The sequence below is a fragment of the Marmota marmota genome, unplaced genomic scaffold, assembly GCF_001458135.2.
Source record: "Marmota marmota marmota unplaced genomic scaffold, marMar, whole genome shotgun sequence".
NCBI lineage: Eukaryota > Metazoa > Chordata > Mammalia > Rodentia > Sciuridae > Marmota > Marmota marmota.
In genome coordinates, this window is record NW_025999932.1 from 29,135,651 (window position 1) to 29,162,088 (window position 26,438).

The following is a 26,438-nucleotide window of genomic DNA, read 5'->3' on the forward strand; positions in this document are numbered from 1 at the left end:
CTATATCCTCAGGCCTTTTTATTTATTTATTTTTTAAAATTTTGAGACAGGGTAGCTAAGTTGCCCAGGCTGGCCTCAAACTTGTGATCCTGCTGACTCAGGACTCCTGAGTAGCTAGGATTACAGGTATGCTCCAGTGCACCCAATTTCAGACTAATCTTTAATATTAGAAAAGTATCCTAAATGTTTGACCCCATCAAGAACTACTTTCTTGTAACTGATTTTCACTGGGTCTTCTCTAGCATTATTATGCCTTTCTGGAGTGTAGGCAAAGAGAATTATTTTCTAGACAAGCCTAAGAGCGAAATCGTCAGAGAGGAAAAATATGGAAGAATCATTATGCTGTCAAGATATTTTGTCACATTTAACTTTATCTAATCTTCACAGTACCTAGTGGACTGTATGTACTATCACCACTTACTGAATTGATACTACAAAGGATTAAGTGGCTTACCCAGTCCTACACATCTGGGGAGTAGTAGAACCTAAATCCAATCCTAGTTCTGACCAAACTCTATGTGCTTTCTGTTATTGGGTAGCATTTGAACTAATTTTACATTCTATTGCAATTAACTTGCTGTGGATACTCTTGCCATAATAAGCACCATTGTAAACTGAACAATGCATTAGACATCAGGACCCTGTGCCCAAATCGCATAAGGTGCAGGATTGCATTTTCAAACTTAATGGGCTTTGGGAAGTAGCAAGCTTTGCCTTTCATTTTTCTTGTTTTCACTTTAACACCCTTTGATGTGTGCCCAGCTTTCACAGTCACATTCATGGACTGGAGTACTGTAGCAGTAGGAAGGACACATACAGTGGTAGATAATTGAGCCTTGGTACATGTCGACACATTGAAACTAGGTGGACCAGAAAAATAAGCTGGTTTGTCCATGGGAAAGGTATTGAAAAATAGGGACAAGTGGGCCAGACTTGTTAAAAACAGCAAGATATATGAAGCAGTAACCCCCCAAAACCACCATCTGTAGTGGCATGCCCTTAATTTGTCATTCTGATTGGTATTTTGTCATATTCTAATTTCCCTCATTTCTCTTTTATGTGAAACGATCTTTACTTGTTGAAAGAATCCCTGCACTTAAATAGTGATCAGTTAATTTGGTTTCTTCTGCACTGCCAATAATAGAAGATATTACTGTTCTTTCTCTGTTCTATTCAAATGGAATTGGAAAATTGTGAAATTAGCAAATAGAGGAAACTGGGTTAAAGAATGCAAAGAATGAACAATTTTATTCCATATTCTTCAGTATTCGTGTTTTTAAAGAATTCAAATGAAATTCTCCAACCAAATGTCCTTTAAAACCCACATGTTTGCCTGTCTGCTCAATTTTCTTTGCTGCATAAAAAAGGAACTCTGTGCTAAGAACAATAAAATACAGATAATGTGCAAATTTCCTTCTTTCAGGGGATGTGAATGGATGAGGATATGTTTCTAATTTTCGGAACAAATGTGCTTCTTTTCCAAGACTTTTAGTGGTTACTAACCTTGCAACTTTCCTTAGGGAAGATATTCAGGGCTAAATATTTCTGTAAGATTCATGGAAAAGAAAAATGATGAATCATCTCAATTGCAATGTGGAAATTATTTTTCTCTAGCTGTACTTGCACAGCAAAGAGAACTTTTACACCTGCTGCATAGTGTATTTGATCTTGTATTTAAGAGAATAGAAAAGATGCTGCTATTTATTCCTCCGAGTAGTGCTTTTGCATCCACATTCGCCTCCCTAACAGAATTTCAGCATAGCCTGAAATGAAGGTCACATCAAGTACCAAAGATATTTCAATTCTAACACAGATAATCACATCAGTGATTCCAGTTACGAGAAAAGGTTTGGCATGAAACCACACACTTGTGACTTGTACTAGAGAAGAAAACTAATAGTTGGCATTGGGTATTTAGAAAATATTGAATTGTTATCAAAAAGATTAATATCTTAAGATATTTCTATCGTAAAATTCTTGGCTAATTTATAAAAACGTGATGATGCTAACTTACTTGGCACTAACCAAAAAAAAAAAAAAAAAGAATTCTTGCAAAAGACATGTGGAATTATTAGATCCAGATCCTCACAACTGGGTAAAAATCATTCTTTAAGTGCAACAAAGACCATGTCAACCATGATCCTTCCCATATAGATTCATTCACCCAAGTTAATAGAACTATCGAAGCTTATGTAGGTTTAATTTAATTAATATATGAAGACACATATAAACACCACTTGAGAAATGATTCTCTTTAAATGAAGGACACTCGTTGACATCCTTGCTGGTGCTCACCAGGATGCAGGTACTGGCTAAATTTTGTCTCTGTGTCTCAAACTTGCTCTGCTCTAGTCACATCATTTCTCTCCTTAAAGCATGTTTTTCCACCTCCTGCTTACACACTTGCTGCTTCTTTACCTGAAACACACTTTGTAGCCTTTAAGAGGCTGACATCTCATAATTTAAAATTTACATTGAAACTACTCTCTCCATGCACTTCTTTCATGGTCAATGGAACTGTACTCTCCAACCCGATGCACAATCACTCTTCATTCCTTTCCTCTATTTTATTCCTCTATTTTCTCAGGAGTTACACTATTTAAATGCTATTTAAGCTCCCGTAGTTGGGTGCTCAGGGTGTAACTCAATGGTACTGTATTGGCCTAGCATGCATGAGACCTTGAGTTCCATCCCTAGCTCCATGAAAATGACTAGTTTATTTAATTATTTACTTATGCATGTTTATTTCAAAACTAGGATGAAAATTTCATAAAGGAAGGATCTTTTGTGTCTGGTCTACATTAGCATCTAGGACTATATTGCACTCAAACTGTTCACTCAAAAATACATGAGAAAATAGAATTGGGAGCTTAAGTATTTAGAAAAAGAGAGGTAAAACACATACCTGCTTTAAAAAATAAAAACAGTAGAAAGTCCTGCAGGAGCATGGGAATGCTAATAAGGGAACTATTTTCCTGGGAGGGACCTATTTCCAACTGGGAAATCAGATGGCTTCATCCAAAAAGTGTCATTGCAACTGTGCCATGAAATGGGTTCATTTTTACATTCAAATAGGAGGAAAGATTGGCCCCAATTTTTCAGTCAGGCTATGGTAGAGTAACACCAAGATTAGAGGAAAATGTTGAGCTAGCTCTGGGAAGAGAAGATAACTGAGTTGGGTTTAAGAGAGCGAATGACTTTATATGGAATCAGAAATGTTTTATACCCTGGCTCTAACACTTTACATCTGAGTTACTCTTAAAGGCTGAATCGTGTACCCCAAAATTCATATTTTAAAATCTTAACCCTGAGTACCTTAGAATGAGACTATATTTAGATAGAAGGCCTTTAAAAAAACAATTATGTTAAAATAGGTCTGTAGGGTGAGCCTTAATCCAATCTAGTTGGTATCCCAATTGGAGTAGGAAATTAGGATACAGACAGACACATCAGCTACCAGGAACCAAGGATAAGACATGCAAGGGCAAAAGGTGACCATCTGCAAGACAAGGAGAGGGGCTTCAAGAGAAACCTGCCCTGCCAATACTTGCTCTTGAACTTCTAGCCTCCACAACTGAGAGAAAATAGCTTTCTGTTCTTTAAGGCATCCATTGTGGTATTCTACTATGGCAGCCCTAGAATGCTAATACAGATACCTTGAGAATTTTAATCTACATTTGTTTTCTCATCTACAAAGTAGCAATAATACTACAGATAGCAAAAGAATTAAATGAGATAAGAATCATTAAAGTTCTTCTCCAAATAGAATAAATTTAGAGCCAGCTCTATTAAAAACAGTCACAGTGGCTAATTTTAGTTTCTCTTGACTCTTTCTCTCCATTTCAATGCCAACGAGAACTCTGGGATTAGTCTCATTTAATACATTTGTAACATAGTTGACAGTCCCAAGGCTTTACCTGGAAGGAAAGATGGTATTTGTGTTAGAGAAAGGGCCAGAAGAAATAGTCAGGTGGGAAGTCAGAAGGCAAGACAAACTATTTGGTCCATGCTGCTCTTTGTTTCTGCTCTAACATATTCCGTAGGCTCAGTCACTTGCCACAGACATAGCTGCACTGATCACCGTGTTCCTATCCTCTGCCTCTTCTCTAGACTTCAAGCTTCTCAAGGACCGACTCTCAATTCACATACACAGCATGCCTGCTTGGCTCAAGGTCAGGACTCTCACGATTGAACGAATGTTACTGGCAATTTGCTTTGCATTTTCTGACTATTTATTACAAGAGGAAGTGTGTTTTAGTAAAACATGTGGAGTCAGGTAGGCCTGAGCTTGAGTCTGGGACACAAACTTTGTCACTTTGTGACATTATATATGTAGAAATCCTATTGGAGTACTAGTTAACCCTTCTGGCAATTCAAGATGGTAATAATGGCCTCTCATTGGCTTTAAGGATTGAGATAAATAATACATTTAAAATACCTGGTATCTAGTCAATGTAAAATATGGTATTTTATTATTGTTATTTTTATTATTAAACCTCTGCTTTTTTTTAAGTATATATACTGATGTGATCTGCTTCTCTGTCAGCTTTTCAAGGTCAAGGTCTATATTGTTTTATTTTATCTGTACCATACCAGCACTTTTCATTGATTAGTTTATCTTTTTTATCTAGCAAGATAGTAATGGAGACTATTGAGAACTCATTTCTCCCTGTAAATGAATCCATAGGTAATCAGGAGCTCAGAGCCTGTTTGGTAAGGAAGCTTTCCTTGATCAAGGACACTTATCAGATTTACAATGGCAATCTACGTTCCTGCTTTCCTTTATGGTTCTTTGATTACTTATATACAATTTGAGTGAAGTAAACCAGACAGCCAGATCACAGTGAATTTTGTTTAATTGCATGCAACCTTTTCCCTTATACATTTTCATCTGGTGAGACAATCCAGAAGCTACCCCAGGGTACCTATTTGCTTATTCCTCTAATTAAGCAAAGCTGTCTATAGCCTAGAATGCTGGCCTCAAACTGCATTTCATTTCTGCAGCAATGACCTCTGTTCAACCCCACAGCACATTGCAGCATTTGCATTGTGCCGCAGAAGCCTTTGCACTGTACATGCTCCAGGCTCTGTTTGTGGACAGTCACGTCGCCAGGGAAGTCAAACTCATTTGTCATCCCTGCCAGGCACTTGCAGGGCTGCCTGAACAGAAAAATATCTGAAAGCAGGCAGTGATGGAGACACAGACCAGACCCAGTCAGAAGTAGAGAAATGTAAAAGGGGGTATGACAATGGAGGTGAGCAGCCAGGCACAAGTGAATCCCTAGAAGGATGAGCTCCTGAGTCATATTTTAGATTCTGATGAGATACCTTTACAGTGACAATCCTGGACCTTCTTGCTCCCTGTATGTGTTAGATCACATTTTAAAAGGAGCAGGAATGGACCTTAATTTGTTCATAGTTCTCCAAAGCCACACCTTTGGGTGGTCCATGCTGAGCTATGAGATGTTTTGGAGAGCCTTGAAAAGTGCTTGTGCTTTGGGGATCACTTGCCTGTGCACTTGGAACCCCATGACTATCACATGAATAAATCTGGAATAGATAACGCTAGGATAAGAGACCACACAGAAAGTGCCCTTTTCTTCCAGTTCTCCCATCAGAGGCCATCATAGACCAGCCAGCTCTCAGTGACCAATCAGGCCATCAATGGGCCCAATGAAGAACAGTCAAGTCAGGCCGAGACCAGAAGAACTGCCCAGCTGAGCTCAGCCCAAAGTACTGACCTCCGTACTTATGTGCTAAGTAAATGGCCACATTGTTTTGAATTGGTTTGATACACAGCAAAAAAAAAAAAAAAAAAGAAGTGATAAATGCTAAAATGCTTGACTAAATGTTATCTGCGCATTTGAGCAACAATTCCAAATCAATCTTTCATGAGATTTTTTGATGTTTTAGTTGGAAAACTCTACTCTAAATATATGAAAGTGATTAAAAATAAGGCGACCTTGTATGTTATTGCCATTTTATAAGGGCATTATCTAAAACAACTTCTCCCTGTGACTTTCAGAGGTATTTGCAGAGTGAGATGAGGAAGGGGGTAAAGACTCTTAAAATAACAGTGCTAAAAGGAAGTGGCATCACTGAAGAAGAGTGACATTTCAAAACCAGAAAATCTTGAAATAATGTGACTTAGAGGATAACAAATACTATGTGATGGACATTTTCACTGTTACAAGAAAATCATCCTGACTGTCTTGCCCCTGTTGTTGAATATACTGTATAAAGGATCTACTTTCCAAAGTCCTGGATCCTTTCTTAAGTTCTGATAGCCTTAAATTTGAGTTTGAGTTTGTTAGTGTGGCAGAAAGCAAGGAAAATTAAATATTTGCTATTTAAGCTTTGGGAGTTTCCAAAGCTCAACACATGCATTTGTTCAGCAAATATTGGGTGAGCATCTGGTCTCTACCAGGTCATGTGCTGCTCTTAAAAGCTGCATTAAATTCATAAATAGAGCAGAGAAAATGGCTTAATTCCCACGACTTTCCCAGGAAACTACTACTATTGCCAGCTGGTAATGTCCCAGCATGGTCCTCCTTCTTTCCAGGCACCCTGACCATAAAACTACTTTAAATAAGGGAATATTATATGTTTTATGACAGTGTTTCCTCCCTAGGAAAAAATAGGTCCAGGATAAGTAAACCTGGCCAGGACCTTTTTCCTCTGCTTAATATTTGTATTCAAATAAATAATGGTGGTAATGATGAGCTCTTAGAGAGAGAGGACTACGTGGTCTGGCACTATTCCAATATTTTACATTTATTAATGGATTGCTGAGATTAGCTTTAATCAATGAAACCATGTGAATAACACATTCACTGAGTAATGCTCTAAGGAGGAGGCCTGTGTGGTCTGCCATAGTTACCATGGAGAAAGGTGACCTCTGACGCCACAAACTGCAGGTCTCCCATGAAACCATTCTGAGCCTGAATCTGAAAAAAATATTCTTTTGTCTTTTGGAACAAGCCTGACCCTAAAACAAAGCTTAATATGAGACTTGCCAGTGATGTTTTTCTTCCCTCATAATACATCTTATAATGTCTCTATCTAAAACGGAGATGATATCTACAGTTGTTATTTTTTGGAGAGGTAAGTGGTTCATTTTATTAGTGTGTTTTATAATTTATGTATGTTAAATATAGTCATGCATCTCTCAATGACAAGGACACATACTGAGGATGTATTTCATCGCTGTGGGCCTCACAGTTTGTACTTATTCAAACCTAAATGGTATAGGTCAATGACTTGATGTGGCCACTTGATACAATTAATAGACACAATAAGTCCAAGATGTATGAGGCCGCTGCTCAAACATGCATACTGTTTTATGGTAAACATTTTCATTTAGAAATAGGAGTGCACTAAATAATGATAAAATATATATTACTGTAAACATATGAACTAGTCACAGTCTATTATTGTTACTATCAAATATGACACATGGTACATAATCATACACACTAGACTTTTAAACAAATTGCCACATAGCTGGTTTGTTTGTACCTGTGTCACCACAAACATGAGTAACACATAGTCCTTCAGTGCTACAATGGTTTCAACTGTTACCAGGTGATAGGAAATTTTTTAGCTCCATTAAAATCTCATGGGACCACTGTTGCCTATGTGATTAGGTCATAGACTGAAACATCATTATGCATCACATGACTGTATCTTCATTTGTATAAATCAAAGAGTTCCTATTAAAAACACTAGGAGAACCATATAGGCCCAGGTGACATGACTTCAAATGGAGGACAAAGTCACATTGGGCCCAGACATGATTAATTTTATATGTCATCTTTGCTGGGCAACAGGGTGCCCAGATATTCAGTCAAAATTTATTCTGGGTATGACTGTGAGGGTGTTTTGGATGAGATTAACATTTGAATCAATAGACTGAGTAAAGCTGATTGACTTCGTTGGTGTGACTGGTCCTCATTCCATCAGTTAAAGACCTGGAAAGAACAAAAAGGCTGAGGACTCCTGCCTGATTGTTAGGGGTGGGTTTACCTTCAGGCTCCAGTGGAAATATCAGCTCTTCTTGGGTCTCAAAACTGCTGGCCTTTGACTGAGACTTATACTATTGGTTCTCCTGGGTTACTGTATGTATTTCCTTTTGACTTAGTGTTCTGTTTCTCTAGGGAACTCTGACTAGTACCTTTCCCTTCCTCCCATTCCTTGGAGGAATTTGATGTATGAACTATCTCACTTCTTCCTTGTGTTTTCGGGTACTCTGCTGCTCACGCTTCTTTCCATCCCACTTCCGTGGATAGTAAATTTTGGATTTTTCCCCTTTCAGCCCACTCAGGCCTCATCTGTACAAGGTGCTCAGAGCCACACACCCAGGCCTGCTTCTCCCACTTTGCCAAATATCATAACCTGGCTAGAACCCAAGGTCTTATGGAACCAGGTTGCATAGCAATCAGTGACTTAAAGGTTACAACAAAATTGAAGACTGAACCCCACAGAACAGAGGCAAAACCCAAGAGTGTGTGACTCTGGGTCACACTTAGCAATGTCTTTATGTCTGAGCAAAAATAAATCAGGAGGGCCTCCAAACAGTTTGCTATTTTTTATTTTTAGTAAATCCTTTTTTCACAATTATTACAAAGGTGTGTGACATTACATCTTAGCCTGCACCAGATTCTAAATAGAAAGAATTCATATTAATGAAATCTTAATGTCACACATGAGTGTATATTAGAGGACAGTGCCACTGGGTTGGCTGAATTTAAAATCATGTGGCTATGTATAATACATTCTAAAACATATATACTTATTACCTCACTTTTTTAAAATTTTGGGTTCCCAAGACAAATTTTTTCCCCTAAGTAATAGTCACCATGCCCAATGTTTTCCCTTTCATGGAATAGTGAGTACTGTGGTGATGGCTTAGCAGTAATTGAAGTCATGTGTCACTTAACAATAAGGATATGTTCTAAGAAGTGTGTTGGCAGGTGATTTTGTCATTGTCAAACATTTTAGATGAAAAGCACACGTATATAAACCTAGAGCATAGTCTACTATACACGTAGGCTATGTGGTATGTATACAGTATGGCCTATTGTTTCTAGGGCTATAATGAACCAAACAACTTGAAACTAAACCAGCACAAGAGAAGATTATGCAATCAAGAAACAATCAGCACAAGATGTAAGAGGTTGCTACTGGACTACATGTATATATAGTTTTACAGTAAAATTTTTTAATAATTAGGAGGAGAATACACTAAAAGTACAAAAAATAAACTAGGCCAGTAAACACAAAACTGGTAACACAGTCACTAGTCTTCAAGTATTATGGGCTACACATAATTATATGTGGTGTGTTTTTATATTACTGATAGCATGGTCATTTTATTTACACCTGCATCACCAAAAACATGTGAGTAATGTGTGCCTGCACCAGCACCATGAAAACACACACACAAACACACACACACACGCACACGTGCACACACACACGGATTTTAAAAATGCTTAGACCACAGGGTTCTTGTGAGGATTAAATAAGATACAGCATTTAATTGGATTAGCAGAATGTCTAGCATGTGATGTAAATATTAGCTGCTATTTTTATCATCACTGAAGTTCATATTTATATAATGCTCTATAGTTTAATCCATTCACATTTAATAAAATTATTGATATAATTGGTATGTTTGATTTCTGTTTCTCTGATCTTTATTCTTTGCTTTATTCTTTTTGGCCTTTCTTTGAGTCAATCAAATATCTAGTTTCATGTCTTCTTTTTTTCTATGGAATTTCTAGATATAACCCTTTGTTTATTCACTTATTTACTGGTTGCTCCACAGAGTACAATATGCAACTTTATTTTTTCATAATCTATATGCCAATATATTATGTTATTTCACAATGTAGAATCTTACATTTAATTTCATTCCCCTTTTCCGCTCTCCCTGCCTTTTGTTTCACTTCTACATATACAATAAGCTCAATATATTATTCATTTTGCTTTAAAATTAATAATCTTATATCTGCTTATATTAATGTATATATAAAGTTTAAAACCTTTTTTGTCAGGGGGGTTACCAGGGATTGAACTCTGGAGCACTTGACCACTGAGCCATACCCCCCCAGCCCTATTTTGTATTTTATTTAGAGACAGGGTCAGATTGATTTGCTTAACACCTTGCTTTTGCTGAGGCTGGCTTTGAACTCTTGATCCTCCTGCCTCAGCCTCCCGAGCTGTAGGAATTACAGGCATGCACCATGATGCCTGGCAAGTTTAAAAACTTTTAAACAATTCTTATTAAATAATTTTAAGTTATTTTTCATGTTTTCCCTCATATTTACTCTTTTTGGTGTTTTGTGTGTTCTGTTGATTTCTTTTCATCCTTCCTGGAAAGCTTCTTGAAAGATTTACCTATTGCAGTATTTCTTTCAATGCACTTTTATTTGAATAAAAACTACATATATTTGCCTTAATTTTTCAATGTAACTTCATTGTATGTAAAATTACAAGTTGATGATTTTTACTTTTTCCCCTTTTTTTCTAGTTTTATCAAGACATAACTGACAAAAATGTATATATATTTACAATGCGTGAGGAATTGTTTGGATATGATACATTGTTAAATGAGTGCCACAATGAAGCTAATTAATATATTTATCATATCACACAGTTACCTTTCTTTTGTGGTGAGAACATTTAAGATCTACTCTTAGTCTTAGTAAATCTCAAATATACAATCTAGTATTATTAACTATAATCAGCATGTTGTACATAGATCTCCAGAATGTATTCATTCTACATAACAGGAACTATCCTTTGACCGAACTCTCCCTGATTTCCCATCAGTCTTGACAACCACCAATTCCTCTCTGCCTCTGTGAGTTTGACTCTTTTAGATTCAAAATCTAAATATAGGTGAGATTATTTTTCTTTCTTTTGTTTCTGAGCTATTTCATTAGACTAATGTACTTCAGGTTTATCCATGTTCTCACAAATAATAGGATTTCATCCTCTCTAAGTCTAAAATACATTGCATTCATCTGTAATTATACACTGAGGTTGATTCCATTTCTTGGTTATTGTGAATAGCACTGTAATGGTCATAGAAGTACAGGTATCTCAACATATCAACTTCATAGCCTTTGGATATATACTCAGAAATGAAATTTTTAGATCATATTGTATTTCATTTACACTTTTGAGAACCACCATTCTGTTTTCCATAATGATTGTATAAATTTACATTCCCACCCAGCGTACAGGATTTCCCTCTTCTCCACATCCTTACTGATACTTGTTATCTTTTGTCTTGGCTAACAGTCATCCTAACAGATACGAGGTAATATATCACTGTTTTAATTTGCATTTCTCTGATGACAAGTAATGCTGAGCATTTTTTAAAATATATGTGGCCATTTTTATGTCTTCTTTTGAGAAACATTTTTTTCAAATACTTTGTCCATTTTTAAATTGTATAATTTTTTGCCTGAGTTATGTGAATTCCTTATGAATTTTGATATAAACCTCTTATCAGATAAGACTTGTAAATCTCTTCTCCCATTCCTTAGGTAGTCTTTTCACTCTCTTGATTGCTCTTCTCACTGTGCAGAAGCTTTCTACTTTGATGCAATCCTGTTTGCCTATTTTTACTTTTGTTGCCTGTGGACAGTATTTTTTTTCTCTCTGCCCTTTAGAGACATTGTTCCACAGAATTCAAGCTTCCATTATGTCTGAGAAATCAGCTTTAAATCTTATTTTTGTTCCTTTGAAGATAGTGTGTCTTCTTTTTCTAACTGCCTTAAAGATATTTCTCTTTATCTTTGATTTTCAACAAAAAGACAGTTTGATGTGTGTGTGTGTGTGTGTGTGTGTTGTGCTGGGGATGAAACCCAAGGACTGGTGCATGCTATGCACACACTCTACCATAGACCTACATCCTCAGCCCCTAGTTTGATTTTTAAATATGATTTTCAACTACAAAGTATCAAGATGTGTTTTTATTTTATTTATTTTTTCTTACTTGGAGTTCACTGAACTCTTCAGATCTATGGAGATGTGTCTTTTGTCAATTTGGAAAAATACTTAACCATGGTCTCTTCAAAACTGTTTCTACCTCATCTCTCATCTATGTCTGGGACTCAAATTACATATAAATTAGATCTTGTGACTCAGTTCCATGTATTTCAGATGTTGTGTTCTGTTTTCTTATCTTTTCTGTCTCTCTGTTTCAGTTTATATAATTTCCATTCTCCAGTCTCCTAGTTCGTAAAATTACCTTTGCTTAGGTCGTGAATTATTAAGTCTTTTAAATTAATTCTACATTTATGATACATTTTTCTAGCATTTTCATTTTTTAATACTTCCACTCTCTCCTGAAATTCTGGATTCAGTATTTTTACTTTTCTCCCTTTCTACCACTTTACATTTTTATTATCATTATTTAAAATTCCTGTCTGATATTACAAGAGGTTGGTGATTTGACTCTATTCCTATTGGTCATTTTCTCCACTAAGGATCACCTTTTTTTTTTCCTCATGTCTTACAATTCGTATTGTGTACTTGACATTTTGTATAAAAGTCATGAATGACATTTACTCCAGAAAAGAGCAAGGAAAGTCTATGTAGGCTTCCAGTATGTGTTGGGAGGGGGTTCTGCTGAATCATTTTAGTCTGTGTTTGAGCTGGGCCTGGACTCTGCTGAAGGTTTTGTTGAACGTGATTTACTACATCATCAAAATTTTTAAAGGGAGACCAGGACCTTCCTGTCATAATGGAGAGGGTCCATTGAGCACTGGCAAAGCTTCTAGTTATCATTTTCTGTTTGGGGGTTGCTGGTAGCTCTCCTTTCCCTCTAGCTTTCTGAATCTTGCAAGATCTCTCCACCCTGCTGTCCTCTCTTCCCTTTGGAGGGTAACTGCAGTGCACCTGGTAAGAATCAGGAATACCTGAGTGGGTTTCTTAGGTTCTCCTACCCTGTTCTACCCCATATCTTTGCCATACTACTGTGATCAATTCAGGGAAGGTCCATGAGATAAAGTTTGGGTATGCGTAAAAAGTATGGTCAAGGCTCCTTGGCACTTTGATCTTTATGCTCATCCACATGCAATCATTAAAAGTTTGTTAAAAGTTCTGGTTGGCTTCTCTGTATCCCCCCTTTTTTTCCTTCTCCTATAATTCTGCCAACAAGGAACACAGCCATGGATCTCTTCTCCAATAGGAAGAGTCTGTCACCTTATGGAATGTAGTTCATTTGGACTTTTTTTTTTTTTTTTGCATACTCAGCCATCTGGTGATATTTTAAAAAGCTCTGATTTTGTAAATTAACTTGCTTGTTCTAGTTGTCAGCCTAATTTTTTTTTATATCCACAACCTCCTGGTGAATGTAAAGAGAATTTTCTTCATGTAGCAGACAAAAGCTTGCAGTAATTTTTTTTAATGAATAATGAATGGATGAATAGATTTATTAAATAGAGAACAGATGAATTAACAAAAGATCCCATTAGCTCCCTAAACCAAAGTTTTTAAAATGCAAAATATCTATTCATTGTAAACTATTCCCCTAAAATAAAAGCCAAGGATCATCGAGTATGGAAGAGTCACCCAACACCCACCCTCAGCCCATAGTGCCATCCTTTTAGTTCCATTTGTCTTGCCTATTCCAGAGTCTTTCCTGAGAATTTTGTTTTTTCTACTGGCAAGCTCTAAGCACATAATTATGCCTTATAAGGAATACCTAAAATACAACAGAAAATAGTATGGGGTGAACCCCAGGATCTGTATGCATTTATTTGGTAAACATAGGCCTATGAACTAGGCTTACATTTAGTATTCACCAACTGGTCTAGAATATAGTGATTATTATTCCCTTTTTGTAAAGGAAGAACAAACATGAAATTCAGACTTCACACAGCTATGATGCAGAGCTGGGAATTACATCTGTGCTTATTTCACTAAAACATGAATTCTAAGCTAATATGTTTAATTCCTTCTGTGTGGCAAATGCTGTAAGGTTCGAACAAACACTATCCTGTTTGTACCACATTGGCAACCCTGTGAGATAATTTGAACAATTATTATCATTTTATTTTAGAGATGAGGAAACCGAGACTCAGATAAACTAAGATCACACTGGTACTAAGTAGGACCTTAGACCTTGGGAGTCTAATGTACTTCATTGTCCCTTGCATTCTCTAAGACTTGAATTGTGACAGAAAGCTGGTTAATTTACCCTATCACATAGCTCCGGTCTTTTGATAAAAGTGAATGGCAATAAATGTCTTTTAAGTAAGCTATTATCACAGTCCAGCACCAAACATCAATTAGAATTCCACATCATGGTGGAAGTCAAACAGCCAAAGCATATTCTTTATAATAGTCTGCTAGAAGGAAACTAGTCTTGTTCAGGGGGGTAGCTTATTAACCTCAACATTTTTTTCCTACAAATTTGTTATTTTGCCATGTGCAAGGTTAAAAAATGCCAAACGTCTTATTAAGATAGCTGCAAGCAATTAGAATTCAAAGGTCACCATCTTACGCAGATTTAGAGCATGGTTCCAGCATTTTCCTCTTCTGTTTCACTGGGGTTTTTATTCAGCACTGAAAAAGCCATTCATTTTGTAAAGGTTAATTCGAAGCTCCGGAATTTGATGAAGTGCTTTGCTTGAATCATCTGCATTTTACATCGCATTGGTGTCAGTCAGATCTTCTTCCCTGATCAGACCTGGCTTTTGTCAGGGAGTGAAAATCGCCTTCCTTTTTTTTATTTCCATCTTCCCACAGGGTTCTCCAAGCCATTTCATCACATGGATTATGGTCTCTTCCTTTCCTCTTCAGTGGGTGGACAGAACTGTTGCCCTTCATTTCATGAATACACCTTTTCTTTTTAGCAGTTTCCTTTTCAAATCTCCACAATTCAATAATTAATTGTAGCATTCTGTTTCTACAGTCTGGTGGCAAAAAACATTCTTTTTTTTTTCTTTTTCTTCACTAGACTTAATATTTGTTTTAACTGTATATTATACTAGGACACAGGAACATATCGGGCATCACAGGGTGATTCTTTTCCTTAGTGTAACTTCTAGGTACTAGAGTAGGACTTACGTGGTGCTAAGGTGCTGGGGTAGGAAGGGCCTAGCCTCCATGGCCTCATACCTTTACTGACATGTGACAGGACATCTGTATGCTTATTCATTCCTTAACCATCTGTCATTGCAATTCACTAATATTGCCTTGTCCCAATCAGGGTTTCTAGATGGCCACGAGTTCTTCAAGTAATATCCACAATGTTCTCATTTTGTGCAAGTATCACTATGGGTTCCCCAAGACCATCTTATGATTCAAAATGGACATACAAATGGATTTAGAAAAAGCCATTCATTTTGCAAAGGTTCTAAAACTGTCCCAAGATTCTTCTGCTCTCAAGTTTTCACTTAAGAGCCAGGGCCCAGGGCTGGGATCATTCATAGTCCTAAACTATCCCACCTGCAGCATTGTGTATACAATGGACATTTAACACTTTTTGCCTATCTAGCATCCATGTCTCTTTCTGATTGGGAGAAATTTCCCTCTGTGAACATTTCTTTTGGGGAAGATGAAATGAGAAAAACAATCCCATTTTGCTGCCAGTATGAGAACATAGGACCTAGCCTTAGCCAATTAGATCCTTCCACCATTGTATGGTGTCTGCTACCTACCTCTCTTGGTTTGAACCAATTTGATGCATAAGATTGCCCATTAATTCCATGTAATAACAGATATATAATTATAATATATTTAGGTACAATATACTATGTAATATAATAGATATACAATTATACTATATTCCTCTAATAATATGTAATATATATTATTGACTTATTATATATTATATATACCTAGAATTATACATAAACATACATAGAATATATGTATCTATGCTTCATTTGTTAATATATATATTAGCAAGAGGTACATATATATTAGCAAGTGGTATATATACATTATATATATTATACATATAATATATATAATTATGTTATAAGTGAATATAATTAATGATATGCCTAGGCCTACATGGGCCAAAATCAGCCTCACAGATTCTGCATGGGTATGTGGGGACCAGTAGAATATTCATGAAAACAGACATTCAGAGCACAGATTACTGGCACACCTGAGGGCCTTGTTTCTCGCACAAACACCTGCACAGAAAGATGCCGGAAGCTAGATAAGAATAAGAACACCAGGGAGGGTGGCAGTGGAAGTGGTGAGGGTACTAAAGAGCAGAGTCCCCTCCTGTGGTCTCACCAGAAATACAGGCACCTTTTCATTTGGATGCAACTCTAGGGAGATAGTTTAGATGATATTGTATTAGAATGTGGGCTTGAAATAGAAATTAAGTTCAGGTAAAGAAAACATGAAGTAGATTTATTAGAAAGATTTGACAGGAATTTCTGACTTTATGACAGAGCACATTGGTACCCATACAACCTTTCTGTTTTTCATGATCAGTACAGTATTCAATAAGTTACATGTAGTAGTCAACCCTTCATTACACAATAGACTGCATTAGATGATTTTGTCCAACTGTAGGCAGATGCATGTGTTCAGAGCACACTTAAAACAGGCTGGATTTTCTAGGATGTTTAGCAGATTAGGTGTATTAAATGCACTTTGACTTATTATATTTTTAACTCACAATGGGTTTATTGGGATGTAGCACCATCATATGTCAAGGGGCATCTGTATTCTTGAACTTCCGTCCACCTGTACTAAATGACAATAACTAGAAAGAGTAACGCCAATTCCATTCAGAGAAAGGAGCAGAGTTGGTTTATATACACTAACCTTTTGCTATTGTATTTATTTAAAATTTCAACCTGCCTACATGCACAAGGGATTGGAGACAGCTGAGCCTTGGTTGACATTCTAACGAGGCAGGAGCCGATGAATCACTGTGCCTGCCCGCAGCGCTATTCATTAGAGGCTGGAGGGAAGTGTGGGACTGCTCGGGGCATGCCCAGCCTGCCGTGGCCATTAAGCAGCTCAGCAGCTGCTCTCCCCATCATTAGAGCCATACTGCAGCCTCAGAGACGGAAACTGCTCACAACCTGTCCAGGTTCCAAAGAGTTTGATCTCCCAGGACCTTCTCTTCCTGGCTTGATGTCAATAGAATGAAGTTCATTACCTTTCAAAACACCAGCTTGGTCTGTTAGTGATAATAGGGGCTTTCAATCATTGAAGGGGTATGTGAAAGTGCGACAGACAGGTTTTCCATACACAAATGGATTTTATATATAACTCTTTCCTGTTACTGTGACGGCAGAGTCACTGGGAAAGGAGACCTCTTGAACGTGATGTTGAAAAATGGACAGGAGGTGGTGCCTGGTGTGTGTATACATGCATGAACAGGCTGCTGTGGAGCAATGAACACAGCAACAGCACTAATCTGCAGCTGATGCTACATGAAGGATTTCACACATTTCTGTCATATGCCAGCTATGCTGAGCCTGCTCCTTAAGCTCCAGTCAAAATTTCTTTGATATCCTACCCACTTGAAGTCCCAAAGCTTAAGCATTGTCAATATCCTCCCAAGATTCTGCAAACTCCTAAGGCCTCACAGTTTCAGGGGCTCTTCTGCCCACACTCCTGAAGGTGTGTTCATTGTCATCATCTCTAAACCTTCCACATCAATCTAGGCACAGAAATCATTCTTTTTACAATTTTTCACAAGACATCCAATCTCATCAAGCATCTTGGGATTCTGCAAATTTCACTGAAGTTTTGATTTTTTTACCCAGCACACAGCATCATTCTCTCTCTCTCTCTCATCTTCTGTCATAGTTTAGATATGAGGTGTTCCATAAAAGCTCACATATAAGACAATGCAGGGGGCTGGAGATGTGGCTCAAGCAGTAGTGTGCTCGCCTGGCATGCGTGCGGCCCGAGTTCCATCCTCAGCACCACATACAAAACAAAGATGTTGTGTCCGCCGAGAACTAAAAAATAAATATTAAATTTTTTCTCTCTCTCTCTCTCTCTCTCTCTCTCTTAAAAAAAAGACAATGTAGGAATATTCAGAGACTAATGATTAGATCATGAGAGTTATAACCTAATCAGTGGATCAATCCACTTTATTGGATTAATTTAGTGCTAACTATAAGTAGATAGGGGATGGCTGGAGTAGATAGGACACTGGGGGTGTGTGCCTTTGGAGTATATATTTTGTTGCTGGTTAGAAGAGCCTTCTCTTTGTTTCTGATTGCCATGTCTTGAGCTACTTTCTTCTGCAATGCCCTTCTTTGATGATGTTCTGCTTCACCTTGGGCCCAGAGCTATGGAGTCAGCCATTTATATACTGAGACTTCTGAAACCATGAGCACCAATTAAACTTTTCTTCTACTAAAATTGTTCTTAACGAGTCTTTTAGTCACAGTAGTTGAAAAAAAAACTGACTAGAACAAACCCTCACTCTGGGACTTTTTTTTTTTCTTCTTTTCTTTCTCTTCTTTAAAGCCATTGCCAAAATAATGTAAGTTTTACTCTAAAGGGGCTATTTTACTATCAGTCAATAGAATAAAATTTTCTCCATTTTGGTACACAGTGATGACCTCAATCCATATGATAATTACTCCATGAAGGAGTTGCTAGAATTATCATTTCATATGAACAGCAAAAACAAAAATCATGAGCTGAGAAAATTTAGATTTTGTGACCCAAATTATGAAAATATGTAGAGAGCACCAGTGAAGAATTTCAAAATATCCATATTCATTAATTTAATTTTGTAATGATAGGGTGCTTATTGGGGGCAAAGCATGTTTACCACTGTGCTAGAGTTCTATTGCTGCTTCAACAAATTACCACAAACTTAGAGGCTTAAAAAACACATATTTATTATCTTAGGATTCAAGAGATCAGAAGCCTAAAGTGAATTTTACTGGCTAAAACTGAGTTAGCAGAGGTACATGTCTTTCTGAAGGCTCTGGGGAGAATCGTTTCTACGGTTCAGGTCTGAGGTGTTCCCCAAAAGTTCATGTGTGAGACAATGCAGGAACATTCAGAGGTGGAATGATTAAGTTATGAGAGCTGTGACTTAATCAGTGGATTAATCCACTGATGTGGATTAACTGGATGATAACTGAAGGCAGATGATTGGGGTTGGGGGAAGTAGGTCACTGGAGGTGTGCCTTTGGGGGTTTATAATTTGTCCCTGGTAAGCAGAGCTCTGTCTTTGCTTCCTAGTTTCCATATCCCCAGCAGCTTTCCACCATGATGTTCTGTCTCACCTCATGCCCAGAGCAATGGAGTCAGCCAACCCTGAGCAATGGAGTCAGCAATGGAGTCTGAAACCATGAGCCAAAATAAATTTGTCCTCCTCTAAGTTGTCTTCTTGTCTTTTGGTCACAGGGACATAAATGCTGGCTAAAACAACCAATTCCCTTCCCTTTTCCAGCTTCTTTAGGTTGCTCTGATTCTCTGGCTCTCTTCTTTCCTCCATCTTCAAAGTCAGCAAACTTGAATCTCTGACCATTTTCCCAGGCTCACATCTCCTTCCTGACTCTCTCTGCTTTCCTCTTTCACTTTTAGGAGCCTGTGAATATACTGCCCATCTACAAATAATCCAGGATAAAATTAGCTGATTAGTGACCTTAATTCCTTCCACAGCCTTAATTCCTTTTTGCCATGCAACCTAACATACATGTAGGATCCAGGGGTTAGGACTAAAGGTCTTTGAGGGTGGGAGCATTTTTCTACCTACCACTTATTCTGGAAATTTAGGTTTAAATGTGTTATTTTTAAGACTCAATAATAGAAGCAAATTTCAGCAACTTCTTAAAAGTACCTCGTTAGAAACCTCAGCTAAGTAGTGTCAAATGTCAAAAGTTCCATGAGCTCTAGCTAAAATTTTGTTATTAGTATCTCAATGACATTTCCTTGTGCAGTGCTTCTCAGTACTATTTCTGTGGTGGACCAAAAAGGAGGGAGAAGGGTTCCAAAATCAAATGAATTTGGGAAATCTGAAATCATTTCAAATTTTTAGAGACTCACAAAGCAGGTTAGAACTTCAAAGGCTCTGTGAACCCTGCTTAAGAAACTTGAGTATGGTGTGACCCCTAGATTTTTCCCAAGCTTATGGATAAATAGAGATTGTCATATATGAAATATCAATTGCAATAGTTTGAACATCATTTGTCCTCAAGGGGTTCATAAAATGGTGTGGAATGTTAAAGAGGTGGGGGCTGGGGGGGAATTAGGTCACTGGGGACTTCTCTCTTAGAAAAGATCATTGATTTCACAAAATGAGTTCATTCTTATGAGAGTAAGGAATTATAAAAAGAGGTAGACTTACCCCTTCTTGGGCTCCCTGGTTTCCTCTCTTGCCATGTGATCTCTCCCGTCACAAACTTCCACCATTGATGACATCCACCATGAGGGTGAACAAATGGGGCCATCCAATCTTAAATTCTTGGCCTTCAAAACTGTAAGTTAAATAAACCTCTTTATTTTACTCCCTACACAGTATCAGGCATTTTGTTGTAGCAACAGAAAATGAACTGAGACATTTATTAACAGTTCAGTCCTAGAAATATTTCCCTACATCAACTAGGAGAATGTAAGATGTCAAGAGGGGACAAACACAGAGTATCACTGGAATGATGAGAAGATGACCCTGGTGAAAAGAGAAAGGGGTTCCTGAAGTAAACCATGTTGAAAGACAAACAAAAACATTGGGGAAAATAAATTAAGAAATACTTTATGGAGTTTACGGGCTGTGAAAACAGAAAAACATTATTTTAAATGATGAAGTAATCAATGGTGGCACTTTGACTAGAGAACCAAGCCTGTCTCTTGATACTCAATATAAATTCCAGAGAAAAAATGATGAGTGGGAGTGACTCCATTATATGTTATATACCAAGCACATTTGGTGGGGGGTATATTTCTGCTACAAAATTATCTTTTAAAACAGAGAAAGTAGATGTGATTAGATTAATAAGTAGCAAATAAACAGCAGAATGCAAACCTGAATGACACACTAGATACCAGGCACAGGAACAACTGGATGCCTCCCCCAAACCAGAAGACACTCAGCAGAAAAGTGAGAAGAATGGGAAAACCTCTGCATTACAGGCCAAGGTAGCCAGTGTGAGTGTTGTCACCACAAATGTTCCAAAGAATCCTTTCCACTCCAGCCTGGTGGGTGTGCTGATAGTTTTTCTAACATGGAGACAAAATAAAACAAAGTGATTTCAGGATAATGATGACTGGTTTACTAATTTCATTGTTGTGAAGGTGACAACATAGTTTAATATGTGAATAGATCAGCTTTTATTTTTTGAAGTGCTAAGGATCAAACCCAGGACCTCATGGGCAAAGCACTCTACCAATGAGCTACACCCCTAGTCCTCAAAAGAAGCTTTAAAATGCCAGTATGTATCTTTTTCAAGGTTCTACACTAAAAGATCTTTAAATTTTCTCTTTACAAGTTTTGAGATGACATCATTTAGAAATAAGACAAAGATTAGGGATAAACATTATATATTGGGAGACATTGACACTGAGAGTCTCGGAATTTGTGTAGAACAACTATGCTTCATTGCTATAAATGATATGCAAAGTAAAAACAACAAAATTTTTCATCTTGCATTTTCTCCTGAAACTTTCAGAAGGAAATGCTGATTTCAAGGAAATGTACAACAAAATCCCTTGAGGCTTTAACTAGGCAAATAAGAAAATTGAACGGAGGGCACTCCAGGGCAGTGTATATTTAGAAAATGCTTATTGAATGCCCATTATCCATGAAGTATCACTGCAGTTGATTTGGGATCATTCAATAATGGATAAGATATGGCCCTTGATCTCATGGAGGTTACAATCAAGTAGTGAGGATAAAGCTGTGCGCAAGATATTCTGGACGTGAATGAAGACCAGGTTATGTTCCTGGGGGTTTGGATTGATTCCAATATAGAATGCATATAGAAAGAACTAATCTAAAGGTTCTGAAATGGAATTCAGGTCTTCTCCCATTTCTTGAAAGTAAGACTGTAGTAATAACCCATGTCTTTGGCCAACTTACTAAGAATTCCCTCTAAATTATCAGGTACCACTAAGAGTTTAAAATTCTGTAACTGAGATTTGCAAACTTGATGCATATTAGATTCACACAGGTGCTTATAAAAAGTGGGACCTATGCTCAGAGATTTTATTTAATTTGTCTGGGGTAAGACCTGGGCATGAGTGTGATTGAAAAAGCTCTTTGGATTATTCCAATGTACACTCAATATACAAAAGTCACATCCTAGAGAGGAGGAGAGGCTATATATCCAACTTGGGGCAGGTTATGTAATTTCTTTAAACCTTGGTGTCTGTTCTTTCTGTTAATATAGTGGATAATACCTCTCTTGTCAGGTTGTCTTTAGATTGAGTAATGCAGTAATGTGAAGGCCACTTACAGAAGTTCTAGCACTTAATAATTACCCATTAATTTCATAAGAACTCTAATGTCTATGTGAAAGACTATAGGTGAAAGGTCAAGACCTTGGTCCCAAGTCAATGCCTAAGGTGCAAGTTTTGGTCCTAGGAAGCTATCTCCCTGTAGTAAGTTTTCTCAAGCTATAATATGCAAATAACAGATATTCTGAGGATTAGATAAAATGAGGATTTAGTGTATAACCCAAAGCATATAACATGACTTTAATTATGAGGAAACATCAAATAAACCATACAAAATATCTGGCATATATACTCTTTATAAATGTCAATATCACAGGGTAAAAATGATATATTTGGGGAAATAGCACAGATTAAATGAACTTAAAAATACATAATAATTTAATGCTGTGCATTTTCTTGGATTTTTATTTTGTTTTTAATGACATTGTGACAATCATTGATAGCTAAATAAAGTCCATAAATTAGAAAACAGTATTGCAATAATGTCAATTTCCTGGTTTTGATCATTGTACTGTGTTTATGTAAATGAATGTCTTGTTTTTACAATATATACATGGAACAAATTAGTGATAAGAGAACATTTTGTCTGCAAATTATTGTGAGAGAGGAAGAGATGAGAGAATAAAGCAAATGTAGGAAAATATTAATATTTGGAAAGAGTGGGTGAGGGATCTCCAGGAATTCTTTGTAGTACTTTATCTTTCCTGTATATATCTGAAATTATGTAAATATAAAGAAGTTTTCAATAAAGTATTCTGGCCCTGATATATATTAAGTATTACATGAAAGATGATTAAATACATATGTTCCAAGTTAAAATAAGATGAAACAAATGTAATCAAAGGGAGGCAAGCTGCACTGACAGTGTGTTTGAGTTAGCTCCACAACCAGTGGTAAACAGTAGAGACCATGAGATTCACCTACTACTGTCATGGGTAGGAGTTAAATTTGGGACTGCCAGATCTGGTGGTGATGGGGAGAGAATCAGATCTGAGAGGAGATAGTAGTAAGCAAGTAGAGGCTATGCGACTTGGCTTCCAGAACACTTGTTAGTTATCTGTGTCTTTCTTTGTGGTGGTCTTGAAAATACTATTGTAAAAACAAAACTGCTCATTTAAAAATATGAAAAGTGTACCAAAAAATTTCAATAAGGTTAAATCACTTCAAATCCCAACACCTCAAAATACGTTTCTCTTGCCCTATCAGTGGACAGCCTTTTAACCCTTGCTTCATGCATATATAGATTTATATGTACAAAGTTACATAAACTGAGTCATAGCATACCCTTTACAGCACCTCTCCCTCCACTCTATGTCACCGGCACACCTCCTCAGCCTGAGCATGGACTACTCTTGTGACTTACACGGGCTACCTGGTTCCATTTTGTGGTTGTGCCATCCTTCATTCAGCCAGTTCCAAATCAATGGATATTCACATGGCTTTAGATGTTTTGTAATTTCTGAGATCCACAGATAAATGTGGTTGGCCATATATCTGTTGTTCTTCATGCAATAATATGACTTGTAAAGTTTCTGCAAATAGCGGAAAGGATTTTAAAGCTTTTCTTCAAATATATTTCCACTCAGAGTCAGAGTATTTGTGTCCTTATGCTATCAAAAAAAAAAAAAAAAGCATTTTTTCCCAGTCTTTTGCTTGCTGGCCAACAAAATAAGGGGAAAAATTAAAATTGCACAGCTTTAATTTGCATTTTTGTTTATATTTAGAATAAATTTATTTTAGAGCATTTAGTAGCCACGGTGCTATGAGTACTCACAACTTTTGAAGGCACAAGTCTCCATCAAAATGAAGTCCTTCTATCCCTGAAAGGCTTATAAACTTTAAAATTTCCAGGCTTCAGAATCCACTCCCCACCATTTTTAATGTATGTGAGTGTTCTGGTCTGCATCTGGTTCATCCCCCTTGAAACTCATGGTGAAATCTGATTGCCGTTGTGGCAGTGTTGTGGGGATGGGAACTTTAAGAGGTGACTGGGTCATTAGGAGGGATTAAGGCTGTTCTGAAGGGATTGGTTAGTTACTGAGAGAGTGGGTTTTTGCAAAGGCTGTTCTGTGGCTGGTGTCTCCTTTCTTTTGCATGCACCCACTTGCCCTTCCACTTCCTGCCATCTGTTGAAGCAGCACAAGGCCCCACCAGATGCAATTTCCTGATCTTGGACTTCCCAGCTTCCACAGTCACCAGAAAAAGGAAAAAAATCTATTTTCTTTATAAATTTCACCCTATCAAGTATTCTGTTATTGCAACAGAAAATAGACTAAGATAACATGTGAGTACCTTTGGGGCAAATCTAGGAACCACTATCTAAAAGTTCAGACTTTGGAGCCACCTTCAATAGTGGCTGGAATTTAATCTTTATATAATTTTGCTTCTGTTTTCTCATCTATGCAGTAGGCATGACAGCACTTACCGCACAGGATTATTGTGAGGATTAAAGTTAATTTATGCAAAGTGCTTGGACCAATATCTGACAGATAGTAAGTCGTTAATCATGTCAACTCCAATCTTTCCCACAGTGGTTTCAGAGACAAGACTTTGTTTATAAGCCTCAATATAGCAGAGACTGTGCTAAGGCAATGTTGAGTTTTGATATTAAAATTGTTTTCATCCCTGTATAAAATAACAGTGTTCTTCAAAAGAGATAAGACAGGGCCAAATCTGAGGTAAACTTGTGCAAGGAAATACCTTACCAGAATGAGTCGTTTTGTTTGTTTTTTTATTCTAATAGGATAAACTATAAAACCATATTGTGCTATACCACAAATATACTATGATGCTTTTATTATTAAAGACATAATCTCTGCTGGATTACTGAAAGCCAGTTATATTGCATTGTTGTTGGTTTGAGTACAAAAAAAGGAAGAATTAATTTGCTACTGATTGGTAAAGATTTCTTTTGTGCTCAGCTTTTTTTTTTTCTTATTTAAAATTATTTACATTTTTTTTGCTTTTCTTTCTAAAGCAATACTGTGACTTCCTATTATGTTTGTATTGATCAAGTATTTTCATCTGAAGGTGTGCACAAAAGTGGAAAACCTTGTGATCCAGACAAGATGAGTCTTGCTGGTCAGGGTACCCGTAAATAGAGGTCTTCCAAGAGAATGAACTTAGCTTCAAACCAGAAAGGAATTCTGCTCTCTGGCAACAGGCAGAGTTGACATGCTTTGGTGTAGACTATCTGCAGGTGGCCATTCTGATCAGCTTGGGTCCCTGCATAATTCCAGTGGACATCAGAACCTGTGGGAGAGAAGTCAAAAAAACAGTAATAAGAAAAGAAAAAAAAGAAAAGAAGATGGAAGGAAAGGTATGTTAAAAAGGAAGCGAAACTGCATCCAGCTTTCTTAAGACAAAGAAGACACAAAAGGATCAAGGGGAAGGAAGATGGACACACAGCAAGAACAGCCGAGAGAAGGGAGGATTATGCCAAATCTATCGGGAACAGGTGAAACTGCAGAGCTCAGATTTCTGTGCTTAGAGCTGTGCATGCCTTTTGGTTCCATGAATGATGCATCAATCCCCTGGAGAGACTGAGACCACCCCCATAAATAGACTTATTTTTAACTTAAGAAATATATTAAACTCAAATAAAATATTTGAAGAGAGTTTTTTTTTGTTTTTTTCCATAACATAAAAAAAATGCATTCTACTAAAATAAAGTACACATTTCTACTGATAAAAAATCCTTTGATAGAATATTTTAATTAAGAAGCCTTGGAAATTACCTCTTTGCATGTATCAGTTGTGAATCTCAGTCTACATGTGTTTGCTGGGAAATGAGTTTAGGTGAGCAGTTGTCAGATATTAAATTTCTTTCAAAATCAATAATTCTTTCTATATAGTTTGTTTTTTAATTTTATTCACCTTAAGGCAATTTAAACATCATAAATTTAAACAATGTGTAACCTACACAGATTAAGCTTTAAAGAAACCTACAGTGTTTACTAGCAAAGCTTATAGGAAATATTTAGTAATTTCAAAGTTAAGACTTTGGAATGTGGTGG

At 37.0% G+C, this 26,438-nt stretch overlaps 1 long non-coding RNA gene across 4 annotated transcripts in view; it reads right to left on the minus strand.

Moving 5' to 3' along the window:
- The window catches only part of LOC125616122, a 160,326-nt gene extending 134,458 nt beyond the window's left edge, over positions 1-25,868 (minus strand). For 2 of the 4 annotated variants that reach the window (XR_007346749.1, XR_007346751.1), the window contains exons 1-3: positions 23,786-25,868; positions 20,993-21,186; positions 20,318-20,447 (exon numbers count right to left, since the gene is read on the minus strand). This is a non-coding gene — a long non-coding RNA (uncharacterized LOC125616122). Of the gene's footprint in view, positions 1-19,116; positions 19,578-20,317; positions 20,448-20,992; positions 21,187-23,785 lie in introns of those variants that run through there. The other 2 variants (XR_007346752.1, XR_007346750.1) reach the window with 2 other exon arrangements.
- Positions 25,869-26,438: the final 570 nt, after the last annotated feature.